Source organism: Callorhinus ursinus, unplaced genomic scaffold (assembly GCF_003265705.2).
Source record: "Callorhinus ursinus isolate GAN/ISIS: 27379988/994484 unplaced genomic scaffold, GSC_fseal_2.0 scaffold6, whole genome shotgun sequence".
Taxonomy (NCBI): domain Eukaryota; kingdom Metazoa; phylum Chordata; class Mammalia; order Carnivora; family Otariidae; genus Callorhinus; species Callorhinus ursinus.
Genome location: NW_027397068.1, coordinates 54,429,261 through 54,448,099, shown reverse-complemented (window position 1 = coordinate 54,448,099; position 18,839 = coordinate 54,429,261).

Genomic DNA, 18,839 nt, shown 5'->3' with positions numbered 1-18,839 from the left:
GATGTACTGTCCTTCCTCATCCCTTATTACAGTCTTTGGTTTAAATTCTAATTTGTCTGATATAAGGATTGCCACCCCAGCTTTTTTTTTTGATGTCCATTAGCATGGTAAATGGTTTTCCACCCCCCACTTTAAACCTGGAGGTGTCTTTGGGTCTAAAATGAGTCTCTTGCAGACAGCATATCTATGGGTCTTGTATTTTTATCCAATCTGATACCCTTTGTCTTTTGATTGGGGTATTTAGCCCATTTACGTTCAGGGTAACTATTGGAAGATATGAATTTAGTGCCATTGTATTGCCTGTAAGGTGACTGTTACTGTATATTGTCTCTGTTCCTTTCTGGTCTATGTTACTTTTAAGTTCTTTTTTGCTTAGAGGACCCCTTTCAACATTTCTTGCAGGGCTGGTTTGGTGTTTGCAAATTCTTTTAGTTTTTGTTTGTTCTGGTAGCTTTTTGTCTCTACTTCAATTTTCAATGACAGCCTAGCTGGATATAGTATTCTTGGCTGCATATTTTTCTCATTTAGTGCTCTGAATATATCATGCTAGTGCTTTCTGGCCTGCCAGGTATCTGTGGATAGGTCTGCTGCCAATCTAATGTTTCTACCGTTGTAGGTTACAGACCTCTTGTCCTGAGCTGTTTTCAGGATTTTCTCTATGTCTCTGAGAGTTGTGAGTTTTACCGTTAGATGTCGGGGTATTGACCTATTTTTATTGATTTTGAAGGGGGTTCTCTGTGCCTCTGGGATTTTGATGCCTGTTTCCTTCCCCAAATTAGGGCAGTTATCTTCTGTAATTTGCTCCCATATACCTTTTTCCCCTCTCTCTCTTTCTTCTACTTCTGGGATCCCAATTATTCTGATGTTGTTTCACTTTATGGTATCACTTATCTCTCAAATTCTGCCCTCGTGATCCAGTAGTTGTTTATCTCTTTTTCTCAGCTTCTTTATTCTCCATCATTTGGTCTTCTGTATCACTTATTCTCTCTTCTGCCTCATTTATCCTAGGAGTTAGAGCCTCCATTTTTTGTTGTACCTCATTAATAGCCTTTTTGATTTCCACTTGCTTAGAGTTTAGTTCTTTTATTTCTCCAGAAAGGAATTCTCTAGTATCTTCTATGATTTTTTCCAAGTCCAGCGAGTATCTTTATAATCGTCATTCTGAACTCTAGTTCTGACATCTTACTAATATCTGTATTGATTAGGTCTGTGGCAGTTGGTACTGCCTCTTGTTCTTTTTTTTTTTTTTAAAGATTTTATTTATTTATTTGACAGAGAGAGACACAGCGAGAGAGGGAACACAAGCAGGGGGAGTGGGAGAGGGAGAAGCAGGCTTCCTGCTGAGCAGGGAGCCTGATGTCTGGCTCGATCCCAGGACCTGGGGATCATGACCTGAGCCGAAGGCAGACGCTTAACGACTGAGCCACCCAGGCACCTCTTGTTCTTTTTTTTGAGGTGAGTTTTTCCGTCTTGTCATTTTGTCCAGGGGAGAATAGATGAATGAGAGAACAAAATGCTAACAGGGTAACAATGACCCCAGAGAAATATACACTAAACAAATCAGAAGAGACCTTCCAGAAAGTGGTCGTTTTTATGTTCGTAGAATTCCTGCTATTCTTTTCTTCCATCTCCTGTTGAGTTTGTAGGTGTTCTGAATGGTTTGATAGCTATCTAACTGAATTCCTGGGACCAGACAAAATTTAGATTTCCTCTTCCTCCTCCATCTTGCTCTTCCCACAAATAAGACTTATATGCCAACTTTATTTTTAAAGTAGATTTTTGCTATATGTTATTCAAGTGCTCTTCAGAAATGGTTTATCAATATACATCAATTCGAGTGGTTTATGAGAGACCCATGAAAAGTGTTCTTAAAACATGTACAGGTATGTAAGTAACTGATTATTTTTTCTTCTAGGACATGTTGCTTTTTCTTAAGCCTAGAATATTCTGCATCAGATCTTGTTCAACCTGTTAAGCCTATTAGTGATTCTACCAGGATAAATTAATAGTCATCATATATCCATGCTTGTTTGAACAAAATGCTCAAGCATCCAAAATATGAGTAGCCAGTCTTACAGCATTCATGAGTGACTCACTTGTTTGTCTAAAATGAGAAAAGATGGGAGGAGGCGAGTCAAATGACTATGAATCTTTTTAAAGGAACCATAATATAGTATGTAAGACCAAAGGACTCACCCCAACCCCAGTCCTTGTGGGAGAGAGTAGAGCACATTAAATCATGATGTGTTGTCACAAAATTCCAAACTATGATAAGTGATACAAATATCACTTGAAAATAATGGTTTTTCAAGGATCAGGAGCATAACATTTCAGTTAGTACCTTAATGTGTCTTTAGTAAGAAGCATTACAAGGGTTATAGTGCTGCCTCAAATTGATTTTTTCTTGTATGGATTGCAATTAAACTATACTTGTAATAATGCTTAATGATAATCCAGAAACCTTTTAGAACTGAGAGGAGTCTGTGAAAGTTATGGTGCCTATTCCTGTTGTTTTTGTTGTTATAGTTGTTGATGTTTATAAAGCCAAATTTATTTAACCTGAAGAGCTATCATTTATTCTAAGATCTTTTTTGAAAAATAGGTTTATTCTAGTAATAAATGTGTTTTCTCGTTGAAATTCTCCAAGAGTCCTTTTCCTACTTAGATTTAATTCATTCTCCATTTAGCTTGGGGACGATCTAGAATCTTCAAATTTCTAGCCAGAAAATGAAGGCATGGTTTTGTAGGATCAGCCTTGCTATTTCTAATTTCTGTTTATTGCTGTTAACAAATGTAATAAAAGGTAAGTCTATAATATGGGAAATGAAATTTAAATTGTCTCATGTTTAGCGTTTTTTTTTTTTGGTTAAGTAACATTAAACAATTATTGACATTTTGAAAATGTACAGATAAATATAAAGTAGTTCCCATGGTATCTATAAATTAAGGGGGCATATGGGACTGAATGCATCTGGCTTTCTGTGTCTGTGGTCAGAGCATTCTGTATTTTTCTCTCCAAGATTTCAAGGGAGGAGTAAGGAGTCCTTTTATAAAACATTTCTGTGTAATCAAGTGTGTGAGTTTGATTCCTTAAGTAGTCAAATGTAAGTACTAAGACACACATTAGCCTGAAATTTTCCTTGCTCAGACTCAATTTATAGATCATTGAAACCTGAGATGGTTCAATATAGCCCAATTAAGAAGTAGAGGAAGTATAAAATTTGAACAAATGATTTAAAAACATAGTGCTGATCCTGGGTATGCTACTGTAGAAGGGGAATTATGTAGGTGTGGTTTCTACTGCTGGTTAGAGTCAAAACTGCTAGGTTGAAACCATGGGCTCCTATGTCTTCAGCTGTAGACTTTACAAAAGATGTACTATTTTGTATCAGCAAAGTAATAATAGGTATGTGAGGTGTTATGTGAGGGAAGGACATCATAAAAGTTATGTATGTATTTTAGAAAGGGTGTGGTAGGGGAAAATACCTCTCATTCTCTTAATTAGCTTTTTATGTTAGTTGCCTGACCTGACTTCAGATTACATTCAATTATGGTAATAAGTCAAAATGTCATAAAATATTTTTACTAGTGGGTATCTTTGTGATTCCCGTGCTCTTAAATCCTCAGTGAGTCAACTGTTAGATGTTAGAGCATCATCCTCTTAACTCCAGATCCATAGTTTGGTAGGAGATGCCCAGGATTATCTTGGCTTTTCTATGATTGTAGAGAAATAAGAAAATCTCTGACATAGCTGCTGTTCAGAAATATCTTAATTTATTTATACTTTCACTAGTAGTCAGGAGAAGTATGAGAGTGATTTTATAAGGGAATAGTTAAGAATTATAGTATCTCATGCTACTTCCTGTTCTCTTGCCCTTTGCCAGTATATGTAAATGTTGAGTACCTGTGTCAGCCCTGTCTTGGTGTGAGTGCAGCTCAGATTACTAGACTATAGACATAACATGTATTAGAGAACAGGGATACAACTGTAAATTTAAAAGAAACAAAACATAATTAAAGTTTTTTTCCTCCTGCTAGCCCCAGGAAATCCTTTTGTCATTAGAATGGATTTTGTCAAATTACTTAAAATTCTTTAATTCTAATTTACAGTTAGAAGGACACAGACAATAATAGAACTCAATAATTGCGCCAAGCTTCAGTTTTAGGGGAGGGCTGTAGATGGCAAAAATTTTTGCCAAGGTAGTTTTATGATTTCCTCATCAGATACTCTGAAATGATATATTCAGGAACCTTTTTCTTTAAACATTTCCAAGTATTATATCTTGAAACTCCTTTTTTTTTTTTTGCAGTTGTTTTCTCATTGAAATTATTTATAGATTTTTTTTCCCTTACTTAGATTTAGTTCATTTTCCAGATAGTTCAGGGACAGTCTAGAAACTTCCAGCTTCTACACAGAAATTAAAGACATGCTTCATAGAGACAGGATGGCTTAGTTTTGGTGTTTTTTATCTTTTCTACTGCTGTTAACAAAAGACAATAAAAGGTAAATTCTTTTAGAATCCAAATGTGAGAAATGAAATTTAAATTTTCTCATGGTTTGGTAATTTATATTATTAAAACCAATTAAACATTGGTTTTGGTGCTGACATGTTAGGAACAGTTTATCTTCTAAAAGGCTTGGGCATTGGTTTTTCTTGGGTGAAATGATTTTCTTTGGTCTCTGAATATGGAATCTTTGGCCCTGAGCTTCTTATGTCATCCAAGGTAATGAAAATTTGCTTATAAAACTTTTCTAAAAATGTATATGAATTTCTTTAAAAAATTATGGAATTGAGGCGCCAGGGTGGGGCAGTGGGTTGTGTCCGACTCTTGGCTTTGGCTTAGGTGGTGATCTCAGGGTCTTGAGATCGAGCTCCACCTTGGGCCACACTCAGCGCAGAGTCTACTTAAAATTCCCTCTGTCCCCGCCGTGCCCCGCTCCATGCATGTCCTTTATCTCTCTCTCTCAAATAAATAAATCTTAAAAAAATTATGGAATTGATAACTAAAATGTAAATAATAAACCCCAGGTTGGTTTTTCAAGTACCTTGATCTAGGTACCTTTCTGTGTTTCGACTGTAAATCATACATCCCTTCTCAGAGGGGTGTATTAGTGAGTGATTGCCCATTTTTGCATGAGTATGGTTAGCATGGAGATCCAGTTCAAACGGGACATCATCTTTGAGTTGAGACATAAAGAGTGTGTGAATGTGTGCGTGTGTGTGTGTGTGTGTGTGGGGTGGAGAACAATGCATACAGATTGAAGCAACAGTAAGTCAAACTAAAATCCTCTAAGTGAGAATTGATCATTGCAGCTGATAAATGTGGAAATGGATAATAAAATATGGTATGTAAGGAAACATACATTTTCTTCATGGTTGTCCTCTTAGGATAAGTTGTGGTGTTGAGAATATGCCTTAGGTTTCTTAATAATGTTTTCATAGCTGGCTAATCAGGATGTACTACTACTGATATGATCCAAAAAGTGGTTAGCTCCAAAAGAAGGGAAGCCTACGTATGTGCAAGTCAGGGAATGTAATGCCCATTTTATTTAGGAGTGACTGGCAAAAGTTGATCACTGGTGTGCCTTTGTGTATCATCCCAACGCTCATTGACAGCTTTGCCTCCTCTATATTTATTTTTATATTGTATTCCCTCAATTAGGTCTTCCGTTTCCCTGTATTATTCTAGATCCTCTTACAGTCTTGGCAAGGGGATTCAGTGCTATGTTGTTGATTTTCCCCCAGCGATGATATATCACTAGGAATGTTTTCACTTGCATTGAGTACAGAGACATTGATTTTTCTCAGGTAATGGAAGGTCAAGCAGGTAGGCCGTCCAGGGTCATGCAGCTGCTCAACAATGTTAAGGACCAGCTCCTCCTATTTGGGGGGTGGGCCATCTTTGTCACGTGGGTTCCTCCTTAGAGTCACCAGTACGCTGTTGCATCTCTAGGATTTATTCACAGCTGAAAGAAGAGGTAAGGGGAGGGCTTTCTCCTAACGAGGCTTGTTTTGGGAGAGGTGTTCTCTTTCTGGTGACTTCTGCCTATATGACATTGGCAAGAACCGTGTATGCCCACCACTAGCTGCAAAGAGGTCATGTGTTTTTATCTGGGCATGTGGCTACCCTGTACATTAATTGATGCTGTGTCAGTAAGAAAGCAGGGAGTGGATACTAGATTGTCAATGCAGTGTGTGCCCCAGAATGCTTTTGTTCTGATGATTTTACTCTGGATTAGATCCTTCCAAAATAATTGCTTACATAAAGTGATAGTACTTCATGTGCCAAAGTTAGAATGCAAAAAAAAAAAAAAGTTAGAATGCAAAGTTAGAAAACAAAACAAAAACTTTAGTATTTTATTAGAAAGGCCAGTTTTAATTTCATTTTCAGCTATTGCTATTGAATACGGACCATCTATTCTCTGACTCATCTCAACCCTGTAAACTAGTTAAGAACTCATACCCAGTGAGGTATTTGTGTCACAGATCTTTTTCAAAAATCCTCATTCAACAGCCTCTTCCTGAGCAGCAGCTCTTAGAGGAGGAGTGGAGAGTGGTCAGTGGATGAGATGTGGCCTCCAACCTCACAGAGCTTCCAAGCTGGTGGGGCAGGCAGGTTGCCGGCTGCTCAGCATGCAAGAGGGAGCACGAGGGGCAGCTGGGTACAGAGGTCAGAGGTAATATTTTTACACATGTTGTGGGAGGAGGGTGACAGTGAGGACTTAAGTAGTGTTATTGTTTAATTCCCATGTTTTAAATTGTCTTTTTATGTATGTTTAATTAGTATATTAAAGAGAGATCTTGTCACTTTAATTAGGAAGGAAAAGGATTTTATGACTCATGTCATTAGTACCTAGTCCTTCCTCTTAGTCTCCTTCCCTCCTTGTTTTATAGCTTTGTCAACAGGTTCTACCCAGCCACAGTTCTCAAAATAGCCACGTAAGGTTTGCAAGTATATTGTGGATTTTAATTTCCCAAATAAAATGTTAAACTAATAAAATACAACCACTAATATAGAAAGAAATTAAAAAAAAAAAACAATATTGGAGCTCATAGAATAGAAGTTGTAAATCTGTCTTCTGATGTCCTTCAATTCCGTACAGTCATTGGCACATACACCAGAGTGTGTTTGGTTCATTTCACATAATTGCAGTAATATGATGGGTATTGTTCTGCAGCTTGCTTCCTTTTGTTCCCCCGTAATACCTTTTGAAAAAATTCCTTACAGTACACATGGAATAGTGGTTTTCTCTCTCCAAAATGGTACCCTTCTTCCCCAGGGAGTATTTTTAAACACATAGGGGCATTTTATGAAGAAATACCCTGCTCAGAATGCTGATAGTATCCCATCGAGAAACAGTGGTATGGAAAGACCTTGTCTTTTGGACATTTCTTTATGTAATTAAGGAATGTGATTGTACCATAAGTTTTTTCTTACCAGTGGTCAGGGTCTTGAAACATAGAGGTGCATCTGTAAGAGCGTAGCATAAATTACTGGAAGAATTGCTGGGTCAAGAGGGGTTTGCATGTTTAAATTTTAGGTATATGTTCCCAAATCATTCTTCAAAATGGATACACAAAATTACAATCCTAATAACAGTGCACATGTTTTCCCACATCCTTTTCAACACTTGATATTATCAGTTAAAAATGTTTTGCCAACATAATAAGAAAACATGAAGTCTTGTTTAAATTTCCATTTTCCTGTCCAAAAGGGCCTATTATAGTACACTTTCAATAGAGTGATAAGTGACTAATTTGCTTTTGGAGATGCACAGTTAGTGCTCATCTGTTCTAGATATCCTGCTGCCTGTTTCATTCATGTTTCAGAAACAGTCCTATTTTACAAATCAGTCAACCCCTTTGGAGAGTCTTTTTAGCCTCATCTGCAGGGAGTGTCACACCGACACTGATTGGCAGGAGAGGTTTTTATGAAGAACTATGAACTGGTATTTGTACAGAGGGAGCTGTGTTTTCCAAACTCTGGTTGCTGCCCAACCAGTGGATTGGTGAAACCAAATTAGGAACCATGAGCAGGATGAAAAAAGAAACAGAACAGAAAATATAATGGAGAGTCTCGTATACACTAAAGGTATGACATGTTTCATTAAACATGCATTTTGGTATGTGGTTTGGATTTGAATATGTCTTTATGTGTGTATATGTATGTGTGCATAGTTAATGTCTGCTACATTGTGATGTAAAATATCTCTCCGTGGGTTGAGGATTGCTGATATGGAGAATCTTAGCTTTAAATTTTTTTCAAAGCACAGTTTCTTTCTATCCTAATTGAGGCAGAAGTTTCATACTTGGTTGTGACATAAAAAAGAAAAAAAGTTGCTAATAGTATCAATACATTGCAAAAGGTTAAAAGCTCAGGCTTTTAAAGGAGCTTAAATGCTTAAAGATAGGTGTCACCTAATTGGACTGGGAGATACAGTGGGTGTGGAAAGCCAAATTGGCTTGGGTGCAGAATGAAGAAATGATGAGTTACACCCTGCTCACGTTAATTTCACCGAGCAGTGTAATTTATCTGCTCCCGGCTGGTCCCTGCTCTTGATTCTGCGGTAGCTCTATCACTGTCCAGGCAAGAGAAGGCAGGGGAAATCTGGATGCCCAACAGTTTCTTCCTGTGAGCAGGCACATTTGCAGCTGATCATCCAAGAGTAGTAGCTTAAACTACTTTCGAGTGTTTAGTTTCCCTCAGTTCCAATCCACCAGATCTTGTGTTGCTTAGAAAATTACCTGCTGGTGATGATAATAAATGGTGATAATTAAAAAAAAAAAAAGCTATGGAACCCTCTGTATGTGGGTGTATTTAATTACCTGGCAAGTGCTCATATTTCTAGAGTGTGAAACTTATGGGTAAACAATGGCCTTTCTGTTAAAGATTCTACCCACACTTCTATGTTTCTTCCCTTTCATAGTTGGGTATTTTCCATCACTTAGAGAGCAACAGTAATGATTAATCTGTGTTGTACGGTGTGTTTCCCAAGTGCTTATATTTTTCATTTGTTTTACCTCAACCAAATCTAATTTTCTTGCTCAAATTATTACTCAATAATTGCATCTTCATAAAAAATGATATGAATGGAAACTTGCAATCTTATTTTCTGGATTTGTAAATAATGGTGTTAGAAAATTTGTGCTTTTAAAGTTCTGTGATGTAGGGGTGCCTGGGTGGCTCAGTCGTTAAGCGGCTGCCTTCGGCTCAGGCCATGATCCCGGGGTCCTGGGATCGAGCCCCGCATTGGGCTCCCTGCTCCGCGGGAAGCCTGCTTCTCCCTCTCCCACTCCCCCTGCTTGTGTTCCCTCTCTCGCTGTGTCTCTCTCTGTCAAATAAATAAATAAAATCTTTAAAAAAAAATAAAGTTCTGTGATGTAACCATAAATTAATATCTTTCAAATTTTATAAGGCATTACTGATACATTTTTGGCAAATGTAAACACAAAATCATGAATATTATTTCACAGGCCGAAGAAGATGGAAGTGAAGAGTCTTTAAAGACTATCGACAATGCACATTCCTCGGTACTTATGCTCCAGATTGTTACTCTGAAGCATGGAGACACAGTGTTGACCTTGAGTATACTTACTGCGTTACTTTAAGTTTAGGTAAAATCTTTTAGCCTCCAAAATGTTTAAATAATTTTATACATATTCTTATTTCATCTAATCCTGTCAATGAGATGGCATCCTGGAGACAGAGCATGAGTTTTCTGTCCATCTCAGTGTTTGCCCTGTCATGGTACTGAGGCATGTTGATACCTTGTGATTTCAGGTCAGCATCTCCTATCAACTTTCCAGTCAGCATCTCCTATCAATGTAACAAAAAGTTGGCTTATGTAAGCACTTTGAACTCTTTGCCAGTGGTGAAAATAATGGCACCATTTCTGTCCAGTGTCTTATGGAACTTCCATGGGTGGTTCTTCTCTAAGACCAGGTTTATTACTTTCCCTTCTCCTTGAAAATACTCCTTACCATTCACTGTTCATCTGAAGAAGCCACAGCATCAGGAAAGAGAAGACAAGATATGTGACCTGAGTGGGTGTTGAAGTTTCATAGTTTCTACTTCAGCCCTCCTATTTTATTAATTTATGTAATTTGTGTAGTTACTTGAAAATGATGTAGATGCTAATTCAACCAGTTGCCTTGGTGAGAGCATCTTGCACATGGGAGGAAGAAAGTCTTATTAGCAGATGTTTGGAAGTAAAAAGGAGAGCTAATGTTGTAACACATTATGCTCCATATATTAAATTGAGGAAAATATATTTTGTGAGTTACTTTGAATAGAATTCTTTGTGTTCTTCAACAACCTTTATGCTTTTTCTCTTCTTTTTCTAAGGTATCCCTTCCTTAAATTTAAATAATAAGAGAAAAGGACAAGTCCACATTCAGAAAAAAACTAAAGAAATGTCGGTTAAAGTCAGAATATATTTTTTCTTTGAAAATATTAGATATTACATTAAATTGGCATATGTAGTTAAGTCTTAACCGATGAGTGTTATGGCATGTTATCAAAATATGAGGCGATTAAAATAACTTTATTACAAATAGATCTAATTTGCTCTTATTAAGGAAGACCCACACAAGGGCTCCTGGGTGGCCCAGTCAGTTAGGTGTCTGCCTTCGGCTCAGGTCATGATCACAGGGTTCCTAGATCGAGCCCCACTTCTGGCTCCCTGCTTGGCGGGGAGTCTGCTTCTCCCTCTACCTCTCCACCTGGCTTGTGCTCTCTTCCCTCCCCCCCCCCCCCCACCGTCAAGTAAATAAATTAAAAAAAAAAAAGGAAGACCCACACAAAGACTTGCAGTAACAGAATTCCATGGTTCCTTCCAATGGCTTCCACTAGAAGGAAATAATGATCTGTATCATATATAGGACTAATTTATGGGGTTCCATACTGTATCAAGTTTCAGAATGGCTTCACTGACTGGAAGTAAAGCTACTGAATAGAAATGGTCTATGAAAGCAGAGTATTGTCTGCCTTTCCCAGCGAGGGACTAGAAGGAGTTTATAGAACCCACACTCTCCCAGGGTAGTGGTCTGTGAATTCTGGATATGAAGGTTGAGCCACTGCTTGCTATTGTCCCTCCACTAATTCTGCTTGTTAGCCTTACGGTCATCCTAATGGCTGATGAGGGTGTAGTGTATATGCTTTCCTATAATAACCTGGTGTATTATTCCCCTTGTTCAGCTTCTTGAGGATTATGTGATGCATAATAAATAATGGCTAAGCTTCTATATGCAGCTCCTTCTTAATTTTACCAAGAAATGATTTAGCAATTAAAGAAAACCCCACATTTGTTAACGTACAGATTTTTATACCAGCTCTGTTCAGTTATGCTCTTTCGTGGTTGAGTGTATTCATCTTACTGGCCCAAGGATCTTCTCCCTTCCCTTTACCCACTACCCCCCCCCCCCTCCCCATCTAGTAAGTTTCTTTCACATTTTGCCGAGCCTTTTTTATTCTTGCCTCTTCCATGGTGCTAACCCAAAGAAATGTGGTGCAAGTTCTGAAGGTGGAATATAAATTGCCCTCATCGGGGCACCTGGGTGGCTCAGTTGTTAAGCGTCTGCCTTCGGCTCAGGTCATGATCCCAGCGTCCTGGGATCGAGCCCCGTCGGGCTCCCTGCTCTGCGGGAAGCCTACTTCTCCCTCTCCCACTCCCCTTGCTTGTGTTCCCTCTCTTGCTGTGTCTCTCTCTGTCAAATAAATAAAATCTTAAAAAAAAATAAATTGCCCTCATGGTCTATTAGGAGGCTCCAATAAATTATTTCTGTAGTATTTATACCATCACGTGGGCCTCCCCCTCTGATTGTGGGTTGGGTCTGAGACTTCCACTAACAGAATCAGGAGAAGTGACAGTGGGTAAGTTCTAGGCCTAAGCCTTAAGAACTCTGGGCAATTACATCTAAAAAGTCCAGTTAGCCTAATGGAGAGGTCCCACAGATAGAGAGAGGCCCGGCTCTTCCGGTGTTCTAGCTCGTCCCTGCCAGCTCAGCGTTAGCCTCACGTGACAACTGGCAAGATGAGCCAAAAAGAACTGTCCAGCCAAGCCTAGCCTAGATTGCAGAATTATAAGTAAATAGAACAACTGTTTTTACAGCCACTAAGTTTTAGGGTAGTTTGTTATACAGCAAGAGAAATGAGAACACCCCTACATTGATAGACATTGATAAATGGATTTTAATAGCTACTTAGCAATAATTTGTATTTATGTGCTAGAAAGGTAAAACATAAATTATTGCTAATCAGCTATTAGAATAGATTTATCAATGTATTATGTGCTATGTACTAATGGAGTTACATCAAGAGAGAAAGAAATGAAATAGTCATTGTAGAGGTTTGTAACTCAGTGCTGTTATAATTAAATGTAAGCTTTGCCGTCATTTAAAGTAGTGATGACTTAAAGTTTTGGCTGTAATTTAGACCGCAAAGTTGGAAGAGAAATGTATGTGAGAAAATTAAAAATATTATTTTCTGATGGGATGAGTTTTTTAAGTTCCTTTCTGCTCCAGAGTCCGTTTTCTGTTTCCATTGACGTTTCAAGCTAAATGGCTCTGTAGGTTGACTGGTTACAAATGTTTTCACTCAAGCACACTAGCTTTTAAATCTGTCTGTAAGCTGCTTTCTTAAAAAAGTGAATAAGCTTAGGAAATAATTATTCCTCAAAGTACACAAAACTCCCGAGCAAGTTTTTGTTCTGTAGACAGATCTGATTCATCAAGAAACATCAAGATAATTGTCACGATTTAAATTTTTAAAAGAAACCAAGAAGCCTTTGGCTCAAGTGTAAAACTTTCTGTTGCTTTCTTGGCATAATGCCTTGAATTGAATATTTTGTGCTGTACGTTGCTCCATTTTTTTGTTTTGCTTTGTATTTTTGCCCCTGGGACAGGAAACTACAGAACAAAATATATTCATTTTGGTAACCAATGCGGGTCCTTTGGTGACTCACTGTTCTTCAGTGATTGGTACAGAAAGGAGAGGCTAACCCTGAATGCTGCTCCCTAGTGGATGCAAATGTTGAGCCAAGGTTTTATTTTTTTCATCACAGATATTTTTAAAAACTGAGAATCACTGTTTTGACAAAGGAAGAAGAACATTCACATTAAAGCACTCTCCAGTTCATAAATTACTTCTTTTAGGTGGGGTAGTATGCTCCCTTGTAATTAAAATTCTTGATGGGTTCAGACAGTTTACATTTGAATACGCCAGTGTTCCCTTTCTCTTGGGATTAATCTGTGTGACTGTGTAAAAGTAATTTTATAGAAAAACATTTTCTTACAAGACTGTAAGCTTCACGATGGCAGAATCATGCCTTACTTGCTGGAGACTCTAAAACCCAAAATCTATGACAGGTGTTAGCATTTCTAAGTCTCAAATTATTTTTTGAATTCATGAATTTAGCTTTTTAAAAAACATTTTGTTTTTCAGGAGTTTCTGGTCTAGATAGAGTCTCAACAATTCCAGATTGGCATATTACGTTGAAGGAATCGTGTTTTCCAACATCTTCCTTAGATAGTCACCGATTTTTTTTCTACTCCAATTTCATAAAATATTGATAATTTTTAATTCAAGCATCTATAATATGCTGAGTCTTTTCAGTATATTATTTCTAATCACAACAGGTCATTTGGAGTTAGGAGTTAAAAATATTGTGTAGCTGATTTTCTTATAATTCTCTAGTGAAAACCTGTGTGACAAGGGATTTATGTGGTATGTTAAGAATGTTTAGATGTTTCTGGAATTACTGAGTTGGAAGATGCTTGAGTAAGAAAGATGCATTGGGAAGGCTTTTGTGTTCCTATATTTACATGACAAGAGAAAGTTTTTAGGTTTTTGGGAATTTTACTAGGTTTCTGTGTTAACTGCTTGCATTTAAATTTTTTTCCCACATGAAAGAATAAAGAAATTTTGGTTCCTAGGTTTATCTTTTTGCTCAGATTATATCCTACTCTATTTCATTCATTAAAACACTTAAAAAAATTTAAGCAGTACATATTGAGCACTTATTTTATGCCAGATACCTCTTAAATTCTTGAGGTACCTCAGTTAAAAAAACCAAAGTCCCCACTCTGAGGGAGTTTGGATCCCAGCACGGGAACACACAAACAATAAAAATAACAAAAAGTAGATATTGTAGAAGGTTATAAAGTGATAGGTGCTACAGAGAAAATAAAGTAGGTTTAAGTCAAAGAGAGGGAGTGAGTTATCATTTTAAATAATCCAGGCAAGCCTCATTAAGAAGGTGAATTTTGAGCAAAGCTGGAAAAAAGTGAGGCAGTGAGTGAGGAAGATGTTTGGTAGGAGCACCTTCCTTGCAGAAGGAAGGATAGGGGAGCCATGAGACGGGCAGGGAAGGGCCGGAGCAGAGTCCTGGGGCCCAGGCTGCCTCCTGCCTCTGAGGAATGCTTTGATGGTTCAACTTGCTCCAAGTTGCTGTTAGATCCTGCTGGACCTTCCTAGGAATGATCACTGTATATCACTAAATTACCGTTCGTACCATTCATAAAAGAACACCAAAAAGGAAAATTACTAGAGTAGAACCACATAATACAATGTGACATTGAAACATTTCTTTTGTCCTTTATGGTTTTGAGCACCTATATAAATCATACAGTGCCTCAGGGACAGCTAACTGTTGTATACAATTCCTGGGCAGGCCCCAGAGACCTTTTAGATGTTTAGGGTTTAAAACTATTGGCCTCAAGGTTAGAGACCATAGAAATTAGCTAATTAGAATGAAGGGAGTTGGAGTATGAACACTTCCTTGCATCTGTGCCTGTATAAAGCAAGTACTGCACGAATATTAACTGAATCTAAAACCAGAATTTTAAACTAGAGGATAAGTTATAATATTTAAATACCTATATAGAAAACATGTCTCTTATGGCCTCACTTCCTTACCTCATAGTCCCTGCTCCTCCAAATCAAAATCAGGTTGTGAAATAATGACAGTAATAATAATAGCAATGCCTGTGTCTGCCTTTTGAAAACATTGTTTAATTTTTGTGTTACATCTTTTCAAGAGATGATTTTTAAACTAACCACCTGACACTTCAGCAGAAATTATTTCTTCATGTATGTTATAATGTGAAAATGTTTTTGAGAATTTTTTGCTGTCTTCTTATTCTGTGACATCCTGTGATTTTGAATGACTAATATGTACCAATTTCAAAAATGTTTTCTCTTTTATTGAAAGTATAAATCCTCTGGTTCTGTTAAAATGGTACCTAATTATAACATAATTTTGATGACTTTATTTAGGGCATACTGTGTGTCAAGGATTGTCTAGGGGCTGATATTGGTGTATCTCCATCATAATTATGCAATACATATAGCTTTTAAAATGTATGGAAATGAGTATGCATTTAAATATTGGCCCTGCCAGTTTTAAAGATGTGTCGTTATTCAGGTTAATTACTTAATTCTTTGAGACTCTGTTTCCCCATAATGAGAAATAGAACGAATGATATCTTCATCTTCAGAATTGTGAGGAATAAAGATGATGCTGCAGAATGATCTGCAGAATGTCTAGCATAGTGCTTGACACACTGTAGGTCCTCAACAAGTGAGTGGTAGCTGCGCTTCATCAAAAAAAAACTCGTCATGTCAGCTACTAGCTACTGTTTTGGTTTGATTTGCTTTCATCTTTGACATGTCTCTGCCTAATATGTTAAGCTTACCTGTGCCTACCCTGTTCTTCAGTCTCCTGAAAATAACCACCTAAGGATTTGATGAGTACATTTATGAAGCAGATCCAATGTTTAAAAGAATCTTAGAGTAACATATTTTGAGATGATTACCCTTTAATTATAGTGTCCTTCTTTGAACTCTTTGAGTTTCCTTTTTATTATCTTTTTCCCTCCCCTGCTCACCGGCCTTATCTCCTTATGCTCAGCCTCCTTTTGGATCTCCTCTCTAATTACTACCTCCCTCCCCACTTGTATTCTGTCTGCATTGTTGCTAGACTAAGTTTTCTGAGACAACACTGTGCCCCTTCTTTTATTTTCTTAAAAAAATTTTACATTGGCTCTTTGTTACCAAGTCTAACTCCTTTGCCTAAACTTCATGGTTCACTACAGTCTGAAACCATCTTATTTCTTCATTTATTTTAATTTTCCATGATTCCTAATCCATTTATTCAGTGGGGACTGTAAACGACGGTATATATTTCGTATATGTTCCTATCTTGAAGCTTTGGTGTGTGTGTGCCATTCTTTCTGCTTACATTGTTCTTCCTCATCTTCTCTACTGTAAGTCAAACCCATTTTGTCAGGTTGTATTCAAGTTCTGTGGTCTCTTCAGTGTCTTTTTCTGACTCTAATTTCAGTGATTCCCACCCCCCATGCATAAAATAGTAAAAAATTAAATGAGAGAATGTCTTTGTAAAGTAATAAATGCTCATTTTAATCTTATCTCTTGAGGAAAAATATAAATTCTTGTAGAATCAGGTAGCCAAATGCTGACTACCCAGTGAACATTTGAGTGATTTGATTCTCTAAACTACTTTCTTTAATTGATATTTATATGAATTTGGGAGTGTAACATAATATGGTTTATAAAGGAAATTTAATCAGATGTTAACCGGAAAGACTATTAAAAAACCCCAACTCATTTGGAGTAAATGTAAAACATGATACCTTTTTTCTTTGTGGGTGTTTATTTGAATGTGTTGATAGCCAGTAGGCAGAACATCTGAGCTGGGAATTTGGTTTGGAAGCATTAAGGAGTAGGTGGTACTTGAAGCTATGGTGCTGTTAAGATTGCTCAGTGAGTTTATAAAAGATGAGAAAAAGGTAGAGTGTAAACCCTGGGGAAAAATTACTTTCAGGGGTAGCCAGAGGAAATTGATCTCAAAAGTAAACTCAAAAGTAAACTGAGAACAACGCAGAAACTGAGAACATTGCCTATTGGTATCAGCAAAGCTGACAGTTCACCTGTTTTTGGAGAGTTCAGTCTGATATTATATCGCCCATGTGCTTGGAAGGGTTCCAGATTGAAGGTGGGTTCGGTTTTACCCATCAATCAATGTTTTTAACACACCTACTATATACGAGGCACTTCAAAAGTGCTGTGAAAATACTAAGAAATTACGGAATAAGTTTGGTTGCCTTAGCCTAAATGTCAGAGTACTAGGTTCCTTTCACTTGTTAGCTATGCCATCTTATGGCATAAGATAGTAAAAAAACAAACATACAATGAATAGATATTTGATATAGACAATTGTTTAAGACAATAATACGTAATTGATATAGACAATGAGACCTTAGAAGTAATAAAGGGAAAAGCCCACAAATGTGCATGCTTTACCAGTTTGCATGGTAACTCAAGATGTTCAAAGATAAGGCTGTTTGCAGTTCTCCCTGAGATTAAATATGAGTCTTACTGATGAGAATTTTGAAATGCTGATAGAGCTCTATCAGATATTTATGATGAAATATAGCATTCTGGAAAAAGTGAGTTTCTTCAAAAAGTAGCTAAAGTTCAAAAATTAGTTTATATATAAGGATAAGGCATTTGTATTTATCAGTGTTTTAAGCAGTTCAATGAATAAAAGTTACTATATGGCAATTACTTATTTTGTGGTGAATGAAATATATTTATGCCAGATTCTCAAGTTTTTAGATAATGCTTTTTATCCTGAAGATGTTTTCAGGGATACCCTTAGTTCTTCCCAAGAGTATGGATAGAGGGAAGAAATAATTTGACAGAGTTTCCAAATGGCCATTAAAAAAAAAAAATTTCCTTGAAGTTCCTGATTACTAACACTATGAATTTTGTTGTATCTCCTCTTCAGACAAATCAAGTAATTCTGATGTTAGTATGAATCTGCGGTTAACCCAGATTTAATGTTATTTAAACAGATGGCACAAAAGAAGAAGAAAAGTCTTTTACCATCCCCTATGAGCAAAGCTTAAACTTATTTATCCTCATCCAAAGGCAGTTTCTCTCTGTTTTGGCCTGACTTCTGGGAGCCCAGAACTCTTAAAAGATGTTTTCTCGAAAATAGTGAGCTCTTTTCTTGTCTGTCCTAGTATTCTTGGCTGAGCTTCTTATATTCTGGCTGCTTTTACTCATTACTATTCAGCTTGATCCATAGTGACTGAGTAGGCAGCAAAGCGCTGGAAGTTAGTGAATGAAAGGTTCTAGGAGGGCTTTCTGAGCAAAGATGCAAATGTCTCCAGGAATAGTGTAACCAAATTTCATCTTCACAAGTCAGGTGAATGCTTGAGGCTTTCAGCTGATTCAAATAGAATAGTTTTTTTTTCTTTTCCTTTTGATGTAGATTCAATTAGGATTTAACTTTTCTGCCTCCTTTACAGTTAAGTATGCTTTTCTTGTTGAAAAGAAAGTACTGAATCAGGTTAAGATAGGCATAACACATTTCTTAGCTTAAGCATATTTACATAGATTGACGAATATTAAATTGTTTAAGAACTGCTGTCAGCAATGTGGCTGAGATGAAATTGATCATAAAAAAAAACAAAAACGGAAACTGTGTAACTGTAGAGTGACTTGTTTCCTTTTTAGCATTTTGTAAAAAATATATTTAGCTCTTCATCCAAAGATATAATTATTTCTTTCGAAGACTGCTTTGAAAAGAGTAATCAATTTACATAGTTTACAAGGTAATAGAGGCTTTTAATAGAATTTTTGGTGTGTCTTCAGGAGAAAGTGATTGTGTCCTGATGAAAAAAAAATCTGAAAAAATACATCATTAAAGAGAATGGTCATTATTTCTCTAGACTATACTACTTTACAAAGCCTGCTTCCACAGAAATCAACTTCTAATTACTATATATTTGCTTATTAATGTTTGAGGCTTT